At 39.7% G+C, this 18,379-nt stretch overlaps 1 protein-coding gene across 6 annotated transcripts in view; it reads right to left on the reverse strand.

The window, feature by feature from the left end:
- The window catches only part of LOC129814071 (disks large-associated protein 1-like), a 112,979-nt gene extending 94,947 nt beyond the window's left edge, over positions 1 to 18,032 (reverse strand). For 3 of the 6 annotated variants that reach the window (XR_008753227.1, XM_055866850.1, XM_055866848.1), the window contains exon 1: positions 17,812 to 18,031. The gene's annotated coding sequence lies outside the window, so the exon portion shown is untranslated. Of the gene's footprint in view, positions 1 to 17,811 lie in introns of all 6 variants that reach the window. The other 3 variants (XM_055866851.1, XM_055866849.1, XM_055866852.1) reach the window with 1 other exon arrangement.
- Between the last annotated feature and the right edge of the window lie 347 nt (positions 18,033 to 18,379).

Raw genomic sequence — 18,379 nt, forward strand, 5'->3', positions numbered from 1 at the left:
GGACACATTATTCAATTTCTGTTAGTCACATGTATGTGGAACTTGTTCAGTTTATGTCTCAGTTGTTGAATCTTCTTACGTTCATACAAATATTTACACATGTTAAGTTTGCTGAAAATAAATGCAGTTGACAGTGAGAGGACGTTTCTTTTTTTGCTGAGTTTATGTACACTGCCGTTCAAAAGTTTGTGGTCACTTAGAAATGTCTTTGATTTTGAAGGAAAAGCAATTTTTTGGTCCATTAAAATAACATCAAATTGATCAGAAATACAGTGTAGACATTGTTAATGTTGTAAATTACTATTGTAGCTGGAAACGGCAGATTTTTTTATGGAATATCTACATAGGCGTACAGAGGCCCATTACCATCAACCTTCACTCCTGTGTTCCAATGGCACGTTGTGTTAGCTAATCCAAGTTTATAATTTTAAAAGGCTAACTGATAATTAGAAAACCCTTTTGCACTTATGTTAGCACAGCTGAAAACTGCTGTTCTGATTAAAGAAGCAATACAACTAGTCTTCTTTAGACGAGTTGAGTATCTGGAGCATCAGCATTTGTGGGTTCAACTACAGGTTCAAAATGTCCAGAAACAAATAACTTTCTTGTGAAACTCGTTAGTCTATTCTTGTTCTGAGAAATGAAGGATATTCCATGTGAAAAATTGCCAAGAAACTGAAGATCTCGTACAACGCTGTGTTCTACTCCCTTCAAAGAACAGCGCAAACCGGCTCTAACCAGAATAGAAAGAGGAGTGGGAGGCCCCGGTGCACAACTGAGCAAGAGGACAAGTACATCAGTGACTAGTTTGAGAAACAGACGTCTCACAAGTCCTCACCTGGCAGCTTCATTAAATAGTACCTGCAAAACACCAGTCTCAACGTCAACAGTGAAGAGGCAACTCCGGGATGCTGGCCTTCTAGGCAGAGTTGCAAAGAAAAAGCCATATCTCAGACTGGCCAATAAAAAGAAAATAATAAAATAGGCAGAGAGTCTGTTTCTGACCGTTTGAGCAGACACATGCACATTTGTGGCCTGCTGGAGGTCATTTTCCAGGGCTCTGGCAGTGCACCTCCTGGCACAAAGGCGGAGGTAGCGGTCCTGCTGCTGGGTTGTTGCCCTCCTACGGCCTCCTCCACGTCTCCTAATGTACTGGCCTGTCTCCTGGTAGCGCCTCCATGCTCTGGACACTACGCTGACAGACACAGCAAACCTTTTTGCCACAGCTCGCATTGATGTGCCATCCTGGATGAACTGCACTACCTGAGCCACTTGTGTGGGTTGTAGACTCCGTCTCATGCTACCACTAGAGTGAGAGCACCGCCAGCATTCAAAAGTGACCAAAACATCAGCCAGGAAGCAGAACTGAGAAGTTGTCTGTGGTCACCACCTGCAGAATCACTCCTTTTTTTGGGGGTGTCTTGCTAATTGCCTATAATTTCCACCTTTTGTCTATTCCATTTGCACAACAGCATGTGACATTTATTGTCAATCAGTGTTGCTTCCTAAGTGGACAGTTTGATTTCATAGAAGTGTGATTGACTTGGAGTTACATTGTGTTGTTTAAAACCTGTCTAGGATCAGCGTGGCGCTAGCGGCACACCCCCCCCCCCCCCCCACTGAAAAACCAGTGCCGCGAAATTCAAAAAAAATATTTTTTTAAAATATTTAACTTTCACACATTAAAGTCCAATACAGCTAATGAAAGACACAGATCTTATGAATCCAGTCAACATTTCCGATTTTTAAAATGTTTTACAGGGAAGACACAATATGTAAAGATGTACATCTATTACCTAAAAACACATTAGCATAATCCACCATCTTTTATTTGTCCACCAACACCAGTAGCCATCACCAATTCGGCTAAACTAAGATATTTATAGCCCCTAACCAACAAAAAAACTCATTAGATGACAGTCTGATAACATATTTATGGTATGGGATAGGTTTTGTTAGAAAAAAGTGCATATTTCAGGTAGATGGCATAGTTTACAATTGCACCCACCATCACAAATGGACTAGAATAATTACAATGAGCAACGTGTTTACCTAACTACTAATCATCAAACATTTCGTAAAAATACACAGCATACACGAATCGAAAGACACAGATCCTGTGAATACAGACAATATTTCAGATTTTCTAAGTGTCTTACAGCGAAAACACAATAAATCGTTATATTAGCTTAGCACATAGCAATTAGCAGCCCAGCATTGATTCTAGCCAAAGTGAGCGATAAAAGTCAACATCGCCAAAAGATATTAATTTTTTCACTAACCTTCTCAGAATTCTTCCGATGACACTCCTGTAACATCACATTACAACATGCATATACAGTTTGATCGAAAATGTTTATATTTAGCCACCAAAATCATGGTTAGACAATGTGAAATGTAGACAAGCTGGTAAAGAAAAAGTCCTTGCGCCACTTAGACAGTGATCTACTCTTATACATAAATACTCATAAACGTGACTAAAAAATATAGGGTGGACAGGGATTGATAGACAATTTAATTCTTAATACAATTGCGTTATTACATTTTTTAATTTATCCTTACTTTTCAATACAGTTTGCGCCAAGCGAAGCTACGTCAAAAAACATGGCGTCCTAAGCCACTAAAATGTTGTTTCGACAGAAACACGATTTATCATAATAAAAATGTCCTACCTTGAGCTGTTCTTCCATCAGTATCTTGGGCAAAGGATCCTTTCTTGGGAGAAATCGTCTTTTGGTGGAAAGCTGTCCTCTTGCCATGTGGAAATGTCAACTGCGTTCGGGATGAACTGAAAAGCGTGCCCAACTTTTCACATCGTTGCAAAAATAAATGTCCCAAAATCGCACTAAACGGATATAAATTGCTATAAAACGCTTTAAATTAACTACCTTATGATGTTTTTAACTCCTATAACGAGTGAAAAGATGACCGGAGAAATATAACAGGCTAAACTAACGCTTGGAACAGGTGCGCGCCGGTGTCCTCTAGGCTCATGACGCAGCTCCCAAAGAATGACTAGCTTCAGGGTTTTTTCATTTGTAGGGCCTGTGAACGCGCAATCGACCCCGTTGGAATCGTCATCACGTAAAGGCATCCAGGGGAAGACGTAAGAAGTGTCCGTATAGTCATAGCAACGACAGTGCCCTTTTAAATGACTTCAGAAGAGTGGCCAACATTTCTCAAATCTGACTCCATGTCAGGGAAATTGCTGTAGAATGGGCTCTGTTCCACTTAGAGACAAAATTTCAACTCCTATAGAAACTATAGACTGTTTTCTATCCAATAATAATAATAATATGCATATTGTACGATCAAGGATTTTGTGGGAAGCCGTTTAAAAAATTAGCCAAATTAGCATAAATAGTCTAAACAGCGCCCCCATCCCCAACAGGTTTAAATGTTCCCTTTATTTTTTTGAGCAGTGTATATATACTGTATATATATATATATATATATATATATATATATATATATATATATATATTCAACCCCAAAAATGTGTACAATTACATTGATGGAAGCAACAATCTCTCCGCAATATTAAAGCTGATCCACCCTCTAAAAAAAATAAGAAAAAAATACAAAGTTATGAAAATAAAGTGAAATAAAATTAAAAAGATGAACGGGGCAAAGTACAGAGAGATCCTTGATGAAAACCTGGTCCAAAGCGCTCAGGACCTCAGACCGTGGCAAAGGTTCACCTTCCAACAGGACAACAACTCTTAGCACACAGCCAAGACAATGCAGGAGTAGCTTCGGGACAAGTCTCTGAATGTCCTTGAGCGACCCAGTCATAGCCCGGACTTGAACCCGATCGAATATCTCTGGAGAGTCCTGAAAATAGCTGTGCAGCGACGCTCCCCATCTAACCTCACAGAGCATGAGAGGATCTGCAGAGAAGAATTGTGCCGAGCTTGTATCGTCATACCCAAGAAGACTTGAGTCTGTAATTGCTGCCAAAGGTGTGTCAACAAATTATGAGTAAAGCGTCTGAATACATACATAAATGTGATAATTCAGTTTTATTTCATTTTATAATTTAGTAAAAGATTTCTAAAAAAATAGTTTTTGCTTTGTCATTATGGGATATTGTGCGTAGATTGATGAGAAAAAATTAACAATTTAATACATTTTAGAATAAGGTTGTTACAAAATGTGGAAAAATTCAAGGGGTCTGAATACTTTCCAAAGGCACTGTAGGTCTTGATTGATATCATTGCATACCTGATCCATGGCCTGAAGGAGGGTGGCACACTCATGGATTGTAATCATGTATTGTATTTTACAGTATTGTACTGTACTTATGTATTGTAGTGGTCCTGTATGGCTCAGTTAGTAAGCAACACCAGACTTGTGGGTTTGATTCCCACTGAGGTCACATACAAAAATTTAGGAACTTAGGATATGTTGTCACTTTGGATAAAAGCATCTGCTCCATAAATGGCATATATTACGGCATTACAGTACTGTATGGACCAAAGCATTGTGAACCCCCCTGTATTGACCAAAGCAGTGTGAACCCCCCCAACAAAAAGACCCTAGTAACTTAATAGTGGATACATGATTTCTGTATATGGGAATGTATCTTTTACATACAGTACATTGTAGTGGATGCTGATGGGAGGAGCTATAGGAGGACGGGCTCATTGTAATGGCTGAAATGGAATAATGGACCAGAACCAAACATGTGGTTTCCATATGTTTGATACGTTCCATTTATTCCATTCCAATGAGCCCATCCTCCTATAGCTCCTCCCACCAGTCTCCTCTGGTACATCTCTGATCTTGTCAATATCCCCTCAAAAAATGATTACCGTAAAGTAAAATTGTAATAGTATTATAATAGCACATTACAGTATATATCATACTTTACATGTTTATACTTGCATACATATAAATTATTTAGTTCTCTAAATCTGTAGTAGACTAACCATTTTAAAATCTATAGGTTTACCAAACGGTAAGTGATTATCAACTAAGAGTAATCGGATTAAGTAATAGTAAAATATATTTTTTTAATCAGGTAAATTAACTGAAAACACATTCTCATTTACAGCAACAACCGGGGGAATAGTTACAGGGGAGATGAATGAGCCAATTGGAGGCTTGGGATGATGGTGTGAGGGCCAGATTGGGAATTTAGCCAGGACACCAGAATTTAACCAGTGACCACAGAGAGTCAGGACACCGATTTAACATCCCAACCAGAAGACAGCACCCTACACAGGGCAATCACTTTCCTGGGGAATTGGGATATTGTTTTAGACCAGAGGAAAGAGTGCCTCCTACTGGCCCTCCAACACCACATCCAGCAGCATCTGGTCTCCCATCCAGGGACCAATCCTGCTTCGCTTCAGACGAAAGACAGCAGTGGGATGCAGGGTGTTATGCTACTGGCATGACATGACAATCATATCAAACATAATGTGAGAATTGCATTGTGAAAAGCACTTTATATGAACGTGAAACATGCATTTCTAGATTAAACATTGACTAAGTTTGGTGAAAAAGTGACTGTATGATTTTGTGTGTTATACAGTTGAAGTCAGAAGTTTACATACATTTAGGTTGGAGTCATTAAAACTCCTTTTTCAACTACTCCACATATTTCTTGTTAACAAACTATCGTTTTGGCAAGTCGGTTAGGACATCTACTTTGTGCATGACACAAGTCATTTTTCCAACAATTGCTTACAGACAGATTATTTTACTTATAATTCACTGTATCACAATTCCAGTGGGTCAGAAGTTTACATACACTAAGTTGACTGTGCCTTTAAACAGCTTGGAAAATTATGTCATGGCTTTAGAAGCTTCTGATAGGCTAATTGACATCATTTGATACAATTGGAGGTATACCTGTGGATGTTTTTCAAGGCCTACCTCCAAACTCAGTGCCTCTTTGCTTGACATCATGGGGAAATCAGCCAAGACCTCAGAAAAAATGGTAGACCTCCACAAGTCTGGTTCATCCTTGGGAGCAATTTCCAAATGCCTGAATGTAACACGTTCATCTGTATAAACAATAGTACGCAAGTATAAACACCATGGAACAACGCAGCCGTCATACCGCTCAGGAAGGAGACACGTTCTGTCTCCTAGAGATGAACGTACTTTGGTGCGAAAAGTGCAAATCAATCCCAGAACAACAGCAAAGGACCTTGTGAAGATGCTGGCTGAAACAGGTACAAAATTACCTATATCCACAGTAAAACGAGTCCTATATCGACATAACCTGAAAGGCCTCTCAGCAAGGAAGAAGCCACTGTTCCAAAACTGCCATAAAAAAAGCCAGACTACGGTTTGCAACTGCACATGGAGACAAAGATCGTACTTTCTGGAGAAATGTCCTCTGGTCTGATGAAACAAAAATAGAACTGTTTGGCCATAATGACCATCGTTATGTTTGGAGGAAAAAGGGGGATGCTTGCAAGCCGAAGAACACCATCCCAACCGTGAAGCACGGGGGTGGCAGCATCATGTCGTGGGGGTGCTTTGCTGCAGGAGGGACTGGTGCACTTCACAAAATAGATGACATCATGAGGCAGGAAAATGTATGTGGATATATTGAAGCAACATCTCAAGACATCAGTCAGGAAGTTAAAGCTTGGTCGCAAATGGGTCTTCCAAATGGACAATGACCCCAAGCATACTTCCAAAGTTGCGGCAAAATGGCTTAAGGACAACAAAGTCAAGGTATTGGAGTGGCCATCACAAAGCCCTGACCTCAATCCCATAGAAAATTTGTGGGCAGAACTGAAAAAGCGTGTGCGAGCAAGGAGGCCTACAATCCTGACTCAGTTACACCAGGTCTGTCAGGAGGAATGGGCCAAAATTCACCCACTTATTGTGGGAAGCTAATGGAAGGCTACCTGAAACGTTTGACCCAAGTTAAACAATTTAAAGGCAATGCTACCAAATACTAATTGAGTGTATGTAAACTTCTGACCCACTGGGAATGTGATGAAAGAAATAAAAGCTGAAAGAAATCATTCTCTCTAATATTTTACTGACATTTCACATTCTTAAAATAAAGTGGTGATCCTAACTGACCTAAGACAGGGAATTTTTACTAGAATTAAATGTTAGGAATTGTGAAATACTGAGTTGAAATGTATTTGGCTAAGGTGTATGTAAACTTTCGACTTCAAATGTACTTAGTCAATTTATAATGTGCTTATGGTTTTGAAACAACTGCTGATCTGCTTGGTGATCTGTTTTGAGTTTTGTACTAAGCTTTGTGAAAATGTAACACGTACATATGAAAATTGCACCAAAGTGATAAAAAAAACATTGAAGCAGGCTTTTGCTAACGTCTCTGCACGATACTGTATATTCTTGCCTTTCACTGTTTATCATTTTGACGTCTGCATTTCACATGGCTACTTTCTTCTTCCAGAGGGTAGACATAAACACAGTGGGGAGTTCATGTGGAAATCTTGTTCACCCTAAAAGTGGATCTTTCACAGCCTAGTTGTACTATCGATTAGTGTAAAGCTACCACAACCACACCACCACCCACATCCTACAGAAACCAAACCAGTATCACAAATCTGAACACTTAACAGTATATATAGAAATAGCTTGTGAGCTGGGACACTAACCTACTGAACTGTACATCCATCCATAATTAACACAGCATGGTACTATGTGAACATTCTCTAAAAGGTTTCTACAGCGGAGAGGGGTGCTGAGTAAAGAGGAAAATAACGGCTAACAGCTACAGAGATGAGGATTCAAGAAATGTGAAAAATGTATAATCCATTATGGAACAACTCTCATAGTACACAGATGAAAGAATGTCAAAGAAGAAGATCAATAAAAGGATCATTTAATATAGACACAGCGAGAATAGCAATGTGAGAAACACCTTTTGGCAAATCTGATCATTTCAAAGTCTACATGTGTTCATCATCTCAAACTCATAAAGTACACATATCAAATAATTGAATCAATCTATTCAACTGCCGATAATTAACACCCAATTTGTTTAAAAAAATTAAGTGAGAAATGTCTTGGATTTATACTGTGAAAATTTCCAAGTTTACATTACAGTACATTTGAAACAATAATGCATGCTGAAACACTTCAATGTGTCAGAAATATTGGCTTCTCCTGAAACGAGGAAAACCTTTCCTCTCCACAGATTTATGTGATGTTTACATATTAAAAAAGAATACACTAAAAGGTTGAAATACAGTACCAGTCAAAAGTTTGGACACACCTACTCATTTAAGGGTTTTTCTTTATTTTGACAATTTTCTACATTGTATAATAATAATGAAGACCTCAAAACTATGAAATAACACATATGGAATCATGTAGTAACCAAAAAGTGGTAAACAAATAAAAATATATTTTATATTTGAGACACTTCAAAGTAGCCACCCTTTGTCTTGATGACAGCTATGCACACGCTTGGCATTCTCTCAACCAGCTTCATGAGGTAGTCACCTGGAATGCATTTCAATTATAATGTGTGCCTTGTTAAAAGTTAATTTGTGGGATTTCTTTCCTTCTTAATGCATTTGAGCCAATCAGTTGTGTTGTGACAAGTTAAGGGTGGTGTACAGAAAATAGCACTATTTGGTAAAAGACCAAACCCATATTATGGTAAGAAATACTCAAATAAGCAAAGAGAAACGACAGTCCATCATTACTTTAAGATATGAAGGTCAGTCAATTCGGAAAATGTCAAGAACTCTGAAAGTTTCTTCAAGCGCAGTAGCAAAAACCATCAAGCGCTATGATGAAACTGGCTCTCATGAGGACCGCTACAGGAAAGGAAGAGCCAGAGTTACCTCTGCTGCAGAGGATAAGTTCATTAGAGTTACCACCCTCAGAAATTGCAGCCCAAATAAATGCTTCACAGAGTTTAAGTAACAGACACATCGTAACATCAACTGTTCAGAGAAGATTGCGTGAATCAGGCCTTCATAGTCGAATTGCTGCAACGAAACCACTACTAAAGGACACCAATAATAAGAAGAGACTTGCTTACACGAGCAATGGACATTAGACCAGTGGAAATCTATATTTTTGTCTGTTGAGTCCAAATTTGAAGTTTTTGGTTCCAACCGCTGTGTCTTTGTGAGACACAGAGTAGGTGAACGGATGATCGCTGCAGGTGTGGTTCCCACCGTGAAGCATGGAGGAGGAGGTGTGATGGTGTGGGGGTGCTTTGCTGGTGACACTGTCTGTGATTTATGTAGAATTCAAGGCACACTTAACCAGCATGGCTACCACAGCATCCTGCAGTGATACACCATCCCATCTGGTTTGTGCTTAGTGGGAATATAATTTGTTTTTCTACAGAACGATTACCCAACACATCTCCACGCTGTGTAAGGGCTATTTGACCAAGAAGGAGAGTGATGGAGTGCTGCATCAGATGACCTGGCCTCCACAATCACCTGGCCTCAACCCGGTTGAGTAGGTTTGGGATGAGTTGGACCGCAGAGTGAAGGAAAAGCAGCCAACAAGTGCTCAGCATTCAAAACTGTTGGAAAAGCATTCCCGGTGAAGCCGGTTGAGAGAACGCCAAGAGTGTGCAAAGCTGTCATCAAGGCAAAGGGTGGCTACTTTGAAGAATCTAAAATATATTTTTATTTGTTTAACACTTGCTTGGTTACTACATGATTCCATATGTTTTATTTCATAGTTTTGATGTCTTCACTATTTTTTACAATGTAGAAAATAGTAAAAATGAAGAAAAACCCTTGAATTAGTAGGTGTGTCCCAACTTTTGACTGGCAAATTGAATGCTACAGTGAATGATGGGGATATTAAATAAAGTGAACAGATTCTGCCCAGTCAATCTGCCACCATCTGTTTGCAATCAATATGACTATCTTCTAATTTGGTTTATTCTCTTATGGAATACGCCAGGAGGTGCCGATTCTGCATGTACCAGATTATGTTTGGACCACCTGGTGAAATGTGGAAGCTATACCATCCACTAGAGGCAACGTGAGCTTCTATTTATTTCTAGAGGGCTTGCGGCTTGCTAGGGTGTTTTGGATGTGGATGGGCATTTACACCACAGACTCCGGCTCCGAAGGTCGCGTGTTCAACCCCAGTGCTAAGCACTCTTTCCCTTAATTTAACCATTCGGAATTAATGCCTAAACATATGTTTTAGTTTCACTTTTGATGACAGCTACAATTCGGTACAACATGGCGTAATTAAAATGTCAAGCCATGGCTTAATTCTGTGACAGCTAAAATACGGCAACACATGTTGTAATTAAAACGTCAAGCCATGGGGTAATTCTGTTACTGCAGTTACGCCACAGGTTGACGGTTTATTTGGAGATTGGGTTCCAGCTCCTCACATAGGCTACTGTTGTGTCACCACAGATGTTTTTAACCAGCCCTACCCAGGGTACAGTATTTAGTAACTTGGGTTCCTCAGCATGTCCTGTTGATTATGTGTGTCAGAGCACACAGTTCCCCAAGTCCTGATAAACAGGTTACAGTCACCACTGCTTAGGCTAAGAGGATAACAAAATGATCCAATCCCTCCACCTACAGTGCTCTTTCTCTTTGTCTCTTTGGTTGGGGTCCTGGGGTTTACAGATACAAACCTGTGCTGTCTGTGTGACTCAAGACCATGATAGACCACTGAGCTACAGTCGAGGTAAGGCATGAGATGGGGGCTAGCATGAGTTTTCAGGTCTCAGGTAGGATTACTCATCATGTTCACCCAACCACCTCAGCCACAATTGCATGCTTTCTTTTCTGAAGAAAATTAGTTCCTGGTCAAAACATGTTTGGGGAGAGAAAAAAACGGTATAAAATATACACACCATTTAACTAAAGGATGAAAAAAATAGCCATAAAGCTATGGCACATTACAGTCAAGACAGTGAACCTCCTCTTCTTTTTCACATGCTCCAAAACAGACAGATAATGGAATGTAAGTAGCCTTCGCACAATAACACCAAGTAGTTGGAAGAGTTAACATCCCCCGAGGTGACTTGACACAAAGCTGGAACAAATCAAATAAAACTCCAACTGGGTAAGGATACCTCCTCTAAGAATAGCAATGTTGATCCGAATATGCATATTTTTCAAACAGATCCTCAAGGTTCAGTAGATGGATTATTTTAGATATGTTATTGAACCATAAGGAGATTTGGCTCATTAATCTATATGGTCCAAATAATGATGTTCCATGCTTCTTTGAAAATATATATAATAATTGATCAAGCCTGCTGTACAAGCAATACAAGACTCTATTATTATGGTGGAAGATTATAATATGGTTTTAAATAACTAAATGTACTGTAAAGGAAATCACACTACAAACTATCACCCTTATGCACTTAAAGAAATCACATATCATTGATATAATGGAACTAGTGGATATATGGAGGCTTAAATATCCTGATCTAGTAAGATATACATGGTGGAGGCTCAATCAAGCTAGTCGTCTTGACAACTTTCTTATGTCATTCTCTCTGGCACCAAAAAAATAAAATAAAGTGTTGATAGGGGACAGAATGCGGTCGTACAATCAAATAATTGGCATATATGGTACCAGTAAAAAGTTTGGCAAATAGAAATCGAAACTGGATGGTGTTCAGAGATAGATGGGAATGGTTGAGTGGAGCTGAAGGACGTGAGATGTGCTGTGTCTGTGAAATATATATATAGTGGGTATAGGCTGGAAGCGGAAGCCTAAGAGTAGTTGTCCATTAGTTTACTCCATTTAGGGGAGGGATGGTAGGGCTAGGGGAAAATAATAAAGGAAAATATATCAAAGAAATAAATACAGTTCATTCGGAAAAATATTCAGACACTTTACTTTTTCCTCATTTTGTTATGTTACAAGCTTATCTAAAATGTATTACATAGTTTTCCCCCCACATCAATCTACCCACAATATCCAACAAAGCAAAAACAGAATTTTGGAAATTTTTGCAAATGTATAAAAAATACAAAAGTGAAAATAACATTTACATAAGTATTCAGACCCTTTACTCAGTACTTTGTTGAAGCACCTTTGGCAGCGATTACAGCCTCAAGTCTTCTTGGGTATGAAGCTGCAAGCTTGGCACACCTGTATTTGGGGAGTTTCTCATTTTCTCATTTTTCTCTGCAGATCCTCTCAAGCTCTGTCAGGTTGGATGGTGAGTATTGCTGCACAGTTATTTTCAGGTCTCTCCAGAGATGTTCGGTCAGGTTCAAGTCCTAGCTAAAGCTGGGCCACTCAAGGACATTGAGAGATTTGTCCAGAAGCCACTCCTGCTTTGTCTTGGCTGTGTGCTTAAGGTCGTTGTCCTGTTAGGTGAACCTTCGCCCCAGTGTGAGGTCCTGAGCACTTTGGAGCAGGTTTTCCTCAAAGATCTCTCTGTACTTTGCGCCGTCTATCTTTCCCTCGATCCTGACTAGTCTCCCAGTCACTGCCGCTGAAAAACATGATGGTGGATGGTGCCAGGTTTCCTCCAGTCGTGACGCTTGGCATTCAGGCCAAAGAGTTCAATCTTGGTTTCATCAAACCAGAGAATCTTGTTTCTTATGGTCCTTTAGAGTCCTTTAGGTGCCTTTTGGCAAACTCCAAGTGGGCTGTCATGTGCGTTTTACAGAGGAGTGGCTTCCGTCTGGCCACTCTACCATAAAGGCCCGATTAGTGGAGTGCTGCAGAGATGGTTGTCCTTCTGGTAGGTTCTCCTATCTCCACAGAGGAACTCTGTAGCTCTGTCAGAGTGATCATCAGGTTCTTGGTCACCTCCCTGACCAAGGCCCTTTTCCCCCGATTACTCAGTTTGGCCGGGCAGCCAGCTCTAGGAAAAGTCTTGGGGGTTCCAAAACTTCTTCCATTTAAGAATGATGGAGGCCACTGTGTTCTTGGGTCCCCAAGAAATGTTTTGGTACCCTTCCCCAGATCTGTGCCTCGACACAATCCTGTCTCGGAGCTCTACAGACAATTCCTTCAACCTCATTGCTTGGTTTTTGCTCTGACATGCACTGTCAACTGTGGGACCTTATACAGACAGGTGTGTGCCTTTCCAAATCATGTCCAATCAATTGAATTTACCACAGGTGGACTCCAATCCGAGATGTTTAAACAACTTGGATTGGAGTCCATTGAAGGATGATCAATGGAAACAGGATGGGAAGGGGTCTTAATAGTTTCTGAATGCACTGTATATTTACAAAAAAACATATGGTGAATTGGAAATGATGCAGACAATTACATTGATGGGAGCCACAATCTATCTGCAATATTAAAGCTGATTTTCAATTTCTATCCCATGGGATGCAAAGCTTGATATACCACAGCTTGCTATACCACAGTGTTTCCCAAACTCGGTCCTAGGGGCCCCTAGGGGTGCACGTATTGTTTTTTCCCCTAGCACTAGACAGCTGATTCAAATAATCAACTAATCATCAACCTTTAATTATTTGAAATCAGCTGTGTAGTGCTAGGGCAAAAAACAATACGTGCACCCCTTGGGGTTCAGCGGACCGAGTTTGGGATCACTGCTATACCACATATAATGATGTTTTCCCAGACTCCCTGGACCTTCTGCAATCAATGCAATGGTCTATTATTCCCACATAGGGTCAACAGTACGCCTGGTCACCGTGGAAACTGCACCACACACAAAAAGGTGCTATCTAGATAATAAAATGGTTCTTCGGCTGTCCCCATAGGAGAACCCTTTGAATAACCCTTTTTGGTTCCACAGTGGTTCTACATGGAACCCAAAAGAGTTCTACCTGAAATCAAAAAGGGTTCTACCTAGAACCAAAAAGGGTTATCCTATGGGGACAGCCGAAGATCCCTTTCGGAGTGTACAGTGCAATGTGTAGAAACTCATTTTCATTCCTGATAGACCATTGAATGCATAAACCAACCAATCTCACAATCAACATTCAAAATGGCTGAGGATTATGCAGGTCTGTTGTAAAACGTTCTGAATGTTTTTACATATTTTCTTAATCCTCAAGCAAATACTGTACCTCTCAATTTAAGCTATTTAACCGGTTTGATGAATTTTCCACTTAAATCAAAGGATACTTTCACTCCAGGAACCTCTTTCCCAGTGTTAGATTAAAATGACATTCTTTTTTTGACACCGGCATTACCCACATTTGAAAACAGCATCACGTTTTAGTCTCTGTTAATCCAAAGTTATACCAACCAGACCACCAGGCCCAGCATTGATTAAAACCCCATCCTCAGAGAAAACTGTGTCAAAGGTTCAGCAGCACAGAGTGAATGCCTCCCACACAAGCAGTGGGAAATAATTAATAATATTGAAAACACTTTACTACATGTTTTGAAGGTAAACTTTTCACCAAAACATTTTATACTATTCCATACATGATTTGTATGTTGTTTGTTGTTACATACTTTATGAAAGAGTCAAATATTATGGCAAAGACGGCTCTTCTTCTATACTACCATTTCCTATTTATAGAGATGCACTCTATTGAAAGGTGAAATCTGGGACAGATAAACAGACCATTTTGGGGGCAGTCAATCAAATACCCCTTTCGCACCCTTTTAGTGCAGATCTGAAACACTATGCTTGCTTGCTTATTTTCTTTTCACATGGTTCTTTCCAGCAGGGTTCCAGCAACTATGGTGGATGGGTAACCAGGACAGCACAGCTTGCTTTGGCTTGGATTAGAAGTGTGACAAGGGTCAAACTGTCCTGAGAGATTGTGGCTTACACCTGACCTAATGTGGTATGATGTTCCCCAGTGGTTGAATGGTTTAGATGATAAGCCATTGGAAGGACTCTCTGGGGACTAGTGGAGCAGGAGGATGTTTGAGACAAATAGGCAATTGTTGGGCTGACAGATAAACCAAGGCTAGCTATCATGAGGAGGATATAAACCACTATTCTTACCTATCTATTGAGTTTGTTCAAGAATCTACCAGGCAGTGATTGTAACAAGAATACAAAACTGAGTGTGTACAGCAGTACGTGTTCCAGGAGTGTTTGTCCTTTAGATCCATACAGAAATCTGTCTGGAAGACCACAGATAGTGCCAGTCAGTCCCAGACAAAGGTCTACCACAGAGTCTACTACAGAATACTCAGCTTCCTATTAGCTATCACACCTCATTCCAATTGAACCTTAGCCTTACTAACAGCATTAATCAGAGGAAATGTATTGTCTTGATAACAAATTACAACATAAAACACCACACTAATTCAACACCTGATTTAGACTCTTTCGTTTCTGCTCCAGCCCTATAGAATAGAATCCCATGTATTTTATAGTGTTAGAGACAGAGCTGGCTGCAGTTCTAAAAGCAAAGCCACGGCTGGAGTCTATTTCTGGCTGTGTGGAGCTGACGCTGTTCAGAGATGAAATGACATAGCGCCAGTTCACTTGACACAGTGGACTAGCTGTGCTCTAATGAATCTGATTATGCACCCTCCTCCGCAGTTGGACTGGCCTCTCTCCTCCCTCCTCCTCAGGACTCGGTTGTCATCTATCCCCACTGCATGATGATGACGAACCACTGGCTGAAACAAACTGACCAACCTACACTATCAGGCATTAGGCAGCCAGACCAAATGTTAAGCCTCCTCTATCTTTTACCCACTGTGATGACGTCAGAGTACTAGTCAGACTAAATGTTAGCCTAAACCTCCTCTCCTTTGTACGCAACTGTGATGACATTAGAGAAAGTACAAGTCAGATGTGCTATATTTATAGATGTCAGATTTCCGTCAAGTTGTCACTATTAATCTACACGTCAGATTTCCTTCAAGTTTATCTGAATGAAACATCTAAACATCTCATTTTCAGCAGTGGAAGTCTGTGGTAGGATGAAGAAACATCTAAAAGAGCATATTGGTTGTGGGGGTAGAGTATGTACGTACATATGCTCTATCTTTTATATAGAAATGACATCTCTGTAATCCTGTTATAGTTCTGACACAGTGAGAGGAGGACTGTGATGCGGAGGATGCTTGGCACTTGACGATTGGTTCCACTGTGTGATACTGTGATGCTGCAGCCCTTGATGTTAAGCCACATTGACACTGCTACTTTATCTACAAACTATATAAAACAAATGTTTAGGAATAAAAACAGTATATTTTTGGTCCTAACTCAATTGAAAGACAAGATCTATCTTCCCCCCAGAGTGTGTAGCATAACGAAGTTGATAACCAAATGTCTCTAAATTGATTAACCCCGTGTTTACTACTGTTGCTGCCAAATAACAAGACATAAATGGGCATACTGATTCAGTGAAATTGATAAAGGGCTCAAAAGTGACCGAGGATGATAGTAGCCAAGCCTAACATATTTAAGGTCTTTCTTTCAACATAAAATAATTGTGACATCTTAGTAGATTTACAAACTATAAAGAAAATGGCAGAAAATGGCAGTCTGACAGAAGCCAGTTAAGTCAACAACGATATGAAGTATTTGTGTCTGGACCAATTTTGACCTTTAATCAGATTTAGTGCCTTTTGTCACCTCTCAAACAAACACCAATCCAAGACTGGAAGAGGACCATCTCAGACAATACATTCCAGTTACTGTACGACAAATATTGCTCCAATACCTCTGAGAGAAAATAGAGAAATATAGAGAGAGCACATTTCTGAGCAAAGATAAAGGCACTGTGACATACAGACGATGAGAGAGATGCACAAATCAAAATAGCCTACTTATTTTGTCCTGTCACAGTAAAAGGAGTGTAGGCTGTTGTAGTGACAGTGCTTTGTCATACTTTCTTAAGTTCAACACAGAGGATAAGGTTCTAATTAAAATATTTTGTGAAGTTCTGCAAGTGGAATATGTAACATATGTAACAACATATAGCCAACTGTACCTATGATCCCAATAATATCAGCTTCCCTCCATGAAAACATCAATAGTATTTAGTATTTAGGTACTAAATATTTAGGTAACCGCAGGTAGCCTAGCAGTTAAGAGTGTTGGGCCAGTAACTGGAAAGTTGCTGGTTTGAATCCCTGAGCTGACTAGGTGAAGAAATCTGCAGATATCTCTTTGAGCAAGGCAATTAACCCTAATTTATCCTGTAAATTGGATAAGCGTGACTACTAAAATGTAAAATTAGGAGGGCAAAAACCTCCCGATACCTGCTTAGTTAAATAGATACATCTGCAACACTGATGTTCTCTTCTCTCTTTGTCAGAATGATGATAAACGTCTCTCTCTCTCTATAACATTGAACACAGCAGCGCACATTGAGCAACAGTATCCGTCTATTTAATACTACATTTGTCATATGAATGGTAGGTTATTTGATATGCGCTAATGGCAGAAACGGTCGTTTAATTGAAAACACTACAATACAATAGCTAAAGCTGCTACAACTTGTTTGAACTTAGAAGATTCACGATATCTTGACCGCATCATGCACTACATTCCATCACCAGGAAATAATATAATACTGTATTAAGGAAAATATGAAAGCATTCATCAGTAGGTTTATCTCGAATAGCACACAGACTATTCACGACATGTGAAAGAGCAGTAAGTAGGGATTGCCTTTTGTCTTCATCAAGCGTCCTATGGTGCGCTGCTGTGTGCAACTGATGTGGGCTGCTGTATCGAATGATGGCATTTCATATCTAGCGTGATGCAAGTCTTTCTGAGACAACCGTCATCTGGGTGGTTACAATGTAGCCTCATTGAAAACAATGGCTTTTGGTCAACAAACAATTGTCAAGTAAGGCAGATAATAGTGGGCTAATGATGTGGTTCATTCCTCAGCATCAGTATTGGAAAAATGTACTAATCAACCACTCGCTATTGCTATGGAGGAAAACATGCAGCATATAGGGAAAATATTGAAAGCTTACCTTCAGTCTTCTCAAGTCAGAATTCATGAGTGGAGTGACATTCGATAAATCCTAAATGAAACGATATTTTTTAATGAGAAATAATAAGAAAGAGCGACTGGTGGTGGCTGTGTAGCTGGGTATCAAACCGCACGAGCCTCTGTTCCATGCACATGACAGCTCGCTCTGTTGCTGCAGCGCAGAGAGGACGAAAACCCACATAGTGGAAAAATGAGGATGCCAATAAGACCCGGCATGGAGAAGGACTAAGGACAGGGAAACAAATTAAGGTGCTGCTCTGTTGCAATAGAGACGATTGCGTTGGGAATAGACTATACTTTTATAGAATAGAATTGAATAGAATATGGTTATATATTATAAATTAAAATATGTCATTATAAAATGTGCATTTTCCTTCAGTGCATAACAAGAGACATAAAACAGACTTAATAACAATTATTTGCTCTGTCATATTTTCAACAAAACGTTATTTTTGAACTGGTAAAAAATATTGCATTTCAAGTCAGAGATATAAATACTTATGCCAAAACAGGTTTATGTACAGCATACATATACACATAACAAATGC

Source organism: Salvelinus fontinalis, chromosome 17 (assembly GCF_029448725.1).
Source record: "Salvelinus fontinalis isolate EN_2023a chromosome 17, ASM2944872v1, whole genome shotgun sequence".
Classification (NCBI taxonomy): domain Eukaryota; kingdom Metazoa; phylum Chordata; class Actinopteri; order Salmoniformes; family Salmonidae; genus Salvelinus; species Salvelinus fontinalis.